This window comes from Panulirus ornatus, chromosome 42 (genome assembly GCF_036320965.1).
Source record: "Panulirus ornatus isolate Po-2019 chromosome 42, ASM3632096v1, whole genome shotgun sequence".
Taxonomy (NCBI): domain Eukaryota; kingdom Metazoa; phylum Arthropoda; class Malacostraca; order Decapoda; family Palinuridae; genus Panulirus; species Panulirus ornatus.
Window position 1 is genome coordinate 26746693 of NC_092265.1, and position 6951 is coordinate 26753643.

The 6951-nt window shown below is 38.3% G+C and overlaps 2 non-coding genes across 2 annotated transcripts; one reads left to right on the forward strand and one right to left on the reverse strand.

Annotated features, from left to right (window-relative positions):
* Nucleotides 1-299: 299 nt before the first annotated feature.
* On the reverse strand, nucleotides 300-371 carry TRNAQ-UUG (transfer RNA glutamine (anticodon UUG)). Its single transcript has one exon. It is a non-coding gene; the product is annotated as a tRNA-Gln (tRNA).
* Nucleotides 372-1125: 754 nt separating this feature from the next.
* Nucleotides 1126-1197, forward strand: TRNAQ-CUG (transfer RNA glutamine (anticodon CUG)). Its single transcript has one exon. It is a non-coding gene; the product is annotated as a tRNA-Gln (tRNA).
* The last annotated feature ends 5754 nt before the right edge of the window (nucleotides 1198-6951 follow it).

Sequence of the window (6951 nt, forward strand, 5' to 3'; positions counted from 1 at the left end):
TGTGGAATAATGTGCAATATTTCTCCTTCATTACAAGTGATAATAAACCTAGGCTATACAGCAACCAGGAACGTCCATATTTGTCTAACTTCTCACATGTCTGTGTCATCTGTCTGCAAACATGTCGACCATTACCATGAGGGCAATTGCGGCTTTTGATTTTGAATATCACACGTTTCCTCTCTGCCGTGAGATCTTCATACTTAAATAAAATGTTGGGCCGTAAGAAATATATGTCCATCGAAGGTCAACTATATGACTCAGTTCCATCATCAGTTTCTAAGAAAACTGAAAAGGTGAGGTCCCACCGAGATTCGAACTCGGATTGCTGGATCCAAAGTCCAGAGTGCTAACCCTTACACCATGGGACCTGATAAGAAAAGATGTGATTTCATCTAAATGTTTTACATATAATCAACCAGAGGCCATTCCTCCCTCCCTGCCTGCAGGGTTCAAGGTTTTCTAGAAGGTTCTCGAAGATTCTGGTAAGATCATTACCTTTGAGAGGTCGTCGTTAGGTGACAGTCAGGTTCACTCTATGGTTGGTGTTTGTAGTTGGTTGTCCGAGGATGTTGTTATACTTGATCAATTTTGTAATTGTTGACTTTCAGGTAGGAAGTACTCATTTACGATGCATCCTTGTACTCACAACAACCTTATGAGTCACTTCAAGATTTATCTTCACTACAACTTTATCTTCACTACACCATTAAGGTTGAAGTCAATGGTCACAATCACTACAACCTCAACACGATTGGTCTTATACCTAACCCATATCATCACTACATCAATGTACATGTATTTCTTGCAGAATAACGCAGATATCAATGATTTCTGTGAAAATTGACATATACAGCCTTACGTATCTATCGATCTATCCAATATCTGTTTTTTACCTATCTATCTATCTACTATCTATCTATCTATCTATCTATCTTTCTAAATCAGAAAGTCAACAACAATATCATTAATGATACGTATAACTACGTCCTCTCAATGGCAGTTCCTACCCAGAATCTTCGAGAACCTTCTAGAAAACCTTGAACCCCGCAGGCAGGGAGGGAGGAATGGCCTCTGGTTGATTATATGTAAAACATTTAGATGAAATCACATCTTTTCTTATCAGGTCCCATGGTGTAAGGGTTAGCACTCTGGACTCTGGATCCAGCAATCCGAGTTCGAATCTCGGTGGGACCTCATCTTTTCAGTTTTCTTCGATACTGATGATGGCCACATTATTTTGTACGTTATATATACATTCACATATATACATAAATATGTATATATAAAAATATATATGGAATAATATGGTTTTATCAATAGCCGGAGACCATTCCTCCCTCCTTGCCTGCAGAGTTCATAGTTTTCTGAAGGTTCTAAAAGATTCTGGTGAGATAATTGCCATTGAGAGGACGTTGTTATACTTCATATATCAATGATTTTATTATTGTTGACTTTCAGATAAAGATAGATAGATATATAGATAGATAGATGGTTAGATTGATAGATTGATAGAGCGATATTTAGATAGTTATACAGATAGATAAGTTTCATCAATACTGTATCTTACGCTATCTCCTGTTGCTGGACATATGTTCAACCAGCATTGGGAAAACCTCCAGTAGACCTTAATGTAAAGCAAGATAATAACAAAACCTGCAATAAAAGAATACGATCAACTCCCCAGTGCAGAAATATTGTGACCAGAAAGTCTTCTAGCAAGATGTCAGACGCTTCCACGGGAATCACAAACATAACATTAAATATCTGAAAGTCAACAATAACAAAACTAATGATGATAATGAAACTATAATAAGAAAAATCATAAACATATGGAAAATAGTGTTCTAGATTATGCCTCTAGAAAACAAACTTTAACGAAAACTGTGAAAAGAAATACCCATCTGGCTGATACGACACAGTAAAAGAACCATCCCACAACCAACTCTAAACTGAACCTGACTGTCCCCTAACAACGTCCTCTCAATGGTATTTATCTTACCAGAATCTCGTAGAACTTTCCAGAAAATCAAGAACTCTGCAGGCAAGGAGGGAGGAATGGCCTCTGGCTGCTGATGATAACCACATTATTCTATATATATACTTTTACCTACAACCGAAGGTTGACCGGCCAGCCCAAGTGGCTACAGAGGTTGTATCCATGAAAGAAACGGACCCACCAGCAGACGAATTCGGTTGGCAGGTTGTATCGAAGAAGAGGAAAAAGAAGGTTGCCCAACCAGCCCAACCAGAAGGGTGTAGCAAAGAAACGAAAGAAGGCTGCCCAACCAACCTGAGTGGTAGTAAGGATGGCTGCTCCACAACCCCAGGTCGTTAGGCAGACTGTAGCCATGGAAGAAAGGAAGGCTGCTCGTCCACCAGCCCAGGTACCGAGTGAGCGTGTAGCTATGCTGGCTGACCCACCAGCCCGGGTAGATAGCTACGCCCAGATGGCTATGCACGGTGCAGCAAATAAGCAAATCCCACAACTACTCCACAAGGTTTGCAAGCCTGCACCCAAAAAGATGAAGACGAAGGTTGCCACACTACCCACTGCACCACCACATGTCTAGAAAGGGAAAAGGTAGACAGAATGGCTGGAGGTCCCACTCCAACAACAAAATCACCTTAGAAGCCAAGTTCCATCCATTATTGAAAAAAAAAAAAAAAAAATATATATATATATATATATATATATATATATATATATATATATATATATATATATATATATATATATATAAGTGTGTGTGTATATATATATATATATATATATATATATATATATATATATATATATATATATATATATATATATATATATATATACAAACTACATTGCAACTTACATATAAATAGAATCATCAAGCTTCACTATATTAGCTTTACTATATTTAAATATAAACAAGGTCTAACCGAGGTTACTTAGTTGAGCAAGACGTGAGAATATCATCAATTGGCCCTCCAGCCTTGGGTTGAAATTGTCGCTCTGACGTATTTCGAGTTCAGTGCTGATACAGGATCATTGATTATCTTGTTAGTCTGTGTAACTTCGCCTGACCCAATCCACGTCTTCAATGGCTTTCTGTTACTACAAACGGGATTACAAAGGAAAGGCTTCCTTTGTTAGTTTCATGAATACCTTCGTTCAAATGAAGGGAAAGACTATTACTATGAAGCGGTACCTTATCAGCAGGAAAGAGCTGCAGCAACGGTATGAAAGTTACTGCAAGATACATAACGAGCCCGTGGCTTCCAACGTAAACATCGGCCGCCATTTGGGTTCACTCGGCATCATGTGTGACACCAAGATTGGACCCGTTGGGAAACAGGAACGATACTATTCTGGTATCATGTGGCTCGATGGCGCAGGATCACCAACTGAAATGCAAAGAAAATGGAGAAAGCCACCCAAACGTATCATAAAGGCCGTGCAAGAGAAGATCGAGAGGGATCGGTTGAGAGACGATATCGCTCACAGTATGTTGAAATTTATGCCCAAGACTTCCACTGATCTCCAGACACAGCCAGTCACAGAGACCACCAGCCCCGCTTCCCAGACACAGCAAGTCACAGAGACCACCAGCCCCGGTCCCCAGACACAACCAGTCACAGAGACCACCAGCCCCGCTCTCCAGACACAGCCAGACACACAGCCCACCAGCCCCGGCCCCCACACAGAGCCACAAGATCCTGATATTGAGAAGACAAATGAATTTCTCGATGATTTTTTGCTTTCACTGGAGAAGAACTGATGAGTTCCTTTTAGACAAGACAAAATGTTCAAAAAGGAATCTATATAAGTTCACTTATGGAGTGAGATCTTTGACGGAGCTGTGCTGCCTATAGCACAGCCTACCAAAGGGTGATCTTTGCTGTCGTGCACTAACCTCATGAGGGCGGAGTCCGGCTACACTTTCTTTACCGAGGAAAAGATCTCTGCACTAATATTGAGTTTCTCCGTTGGCGTCAGGGTAAACACCCATCCCCCCCGAAGCTTGGTTACCTTTCCGTGGTGGGGGGGACTTCATGGATTGGGCAGTAGCAACCATCGTTGGTTGCTTCTGTTCAATCCATGAACGAAAAACCAAGCATCTTGAACGTAATTGTCGTAGAAATTCACTTGGTGTCAAAACTGACGCGAAAGCGGTTGTCTCAATTTTGTCAGAAATGTTTGTGCGTTTCGGCCTGATGGCGGGAGTCGGTTTGGCGCTGTGGTCATGAGGGAATACGAGGAAGATTGGCAACCGTCCCAGAAGTAGCTACAGTGAGGCCCAGCAGCTGTCCCTAATACTGTGGAAGGCACTCATGTAAGGTGTGCAGTGAGACGCACCAGTAACAAGGGAAACGGACAACCAAAACAGCAATCTTGATCATCAGGAGGATATCCAATGCTCAGAGCAGATAAGGACGATTATTGTATGGCTTTGCTCAGAGGATGAAAATCTTAGCCGTGAAAATCAACAAGTAGAATAACTAGTAGTTAGTGGTAGTGAAGTGGAATTACCGCATTTCTGTGGTCTTAATAGTAAAACGAAACTTTTCGTTTTCTCCATCAATCTAGAGGTGTTGTAGACCACCATCCTTAAGGTTGTAAGGTAATGGTAACTACAAGGTTATGACCTCAGCAAATTTGTGATGGAAAGTGCAGGAAATGTGGTAATGTATATAATATAAATTATATAGTTGTATAATAAATGTGTCTTAAAATTTAGTCTTCTCTTTGCCCGTTCATTCATTCAAATACAGGTAAGTTTTCTTTCTAACGAGGAGGGATAAGCTACGTCCACTCGGCTTATGAATGTGGTGACTTTCCCTTCATTACCACAATGGTGTGCTGAACTGAAGATGTAGAAATTCGTAGACGAAACTAAGATAGGAAATCAATCTAAATGAAAAATTGAACGTATGTATCTTTAGATGGACATAAAACAAACGGACGGAGGAGCACACTGGAGCAAATCAATTTCATTATCACCACTTAAAGTAGGCCTTTCAACTAGTTGTGGCTTTAAAGCAAACTTTTTCTAGCCAAGGTTTAGTTAGCACCTAAACTAATCCCCACGTCCTTACCTTAAGAAATATTTTCAGAAGGTACTGTCCGAACATATTTCTAATGTAAGGTCATTTAGGTTTGGTTTAGATGCTACCCTAACCTAGGCTAGAAAAAGTTTCCTTTGCTTCAGAGCCCCAGCTACGTAGATGGGCTACTGTTGATATTAAACAGTAATAGAAAGGTGATAAAACTGAGATGAAATGAATAAAAAAGATAGAATGGGTCAGCTGAAAGTTGAAGTATTTGCTAGATACAATTTTTGGCAGATCCAAATGCATCCTAAAGTCAGTCACTTAAATCACAATGCTGAATATTGTTTTAATTGTTGGAACTAGTTACAGGAAGTAAAAATATCAAGCTTAAAGGGATGCCATTATAATAACTTCATATACCTGTATAGGATCTCTTAAACTTCTTTTCCCTAAAGCTGAATGGATTTAAGTAGTTTAATCTGCTCTCTGAATTTGTTTCTCAGTCCAGTAATCATCTTTGTAGATTACCTCAGTAATTTCTCCATTCAGTGTCTTCCTTTTCAAATTAGTTGACGACCAAAGCAGTACAATATCCAAGCTGGGATGACTATGTTTTGGGAAGACGAGAGGTCAGGTTATGCAAGAATGTTAGAAATGGCTTCCATCAGTTTCTACCCTATCTACTCTAAATATTTTGGGTTATTAGAACTTAGAGATTTATGAGTAGATAATACAATATAGTTATCTTGGCAAGATATCCAACATGAGATTATAGTCATAATAACAATATAGTCACAAGGCCAATATATAGTCACCGAAATATTATATTTATCATGATAATGTATCACTTATGACAAAATATGCATGATTAGAAAATGACAATATAGCACCTATAAAAAATATCACATTGCTAATATAACCAAGGTGACGATATATACACGATAGTACCGTAACGAAAATAAGATAGTCAAAATGACAACATGGTCATAATGACAATACTGCCACTATGTATATATATTCTCCATGACACTATAGCTACACTGACAGTAAAGCTATCTTCACAGAAGTGTAAAATTGAAAATACAGCAAACGACAATATAGCCACCATGACAATACAGCCATCTTGACAATAAAGTCACGATATGAATCAATCGCCAGCACATTAGAAACGCGTTGAGAGTAATTTACAGACTTTATAGATATCATGAAAATATTGCCCCCATGTCAATATATTTGCTATGACAATTTAGCCATTATGATAATACAGTCACGTCGACAATGTATTCACTATGACAATAAAACTACAATGATCATATAACTGATATGACAATACAGAGGAAAAATATAGAAACATTCAACTTATATTCACAAAGGCAATATAACCACCTGACAATATAGATAGTGTAAATAAATAGTCGTTTTCGGATCATAGGAAACATATAGACTCCAGGACAATATAGTCTCTGTGAAAAAACAGTGACTCAGACAGGATTTATCATTATAATATAGTCATAACTTTATAGCTGTCATGTAATTGTAGTCACCATGACAAAATTATCACAATGAAATAAAACGGTATTAAAATATAGTTACCATAATCATACACCAATCATGATTATATAATCAGCAGGTTGACATAAACAATATCACAGTGTAAAAACCATGACAATATAAGGATGTAATGATATGATATCTATTCAATTACACTTACAATACCAAACATGCCTCCATGAAAATATTATTATCATGATCATATAATGACAACAATATTGTAGCAAATAGCAAAATATATCCCGAACGACAAAATTAACCATAGCAATATAGCCATCAAGTTGATATAGCGACCAAGATAATGTAGCCAGGACGGCATTATATTGAAAATAACGATACAGCCACCATGCCAATGTCTTCCCCATGACAATG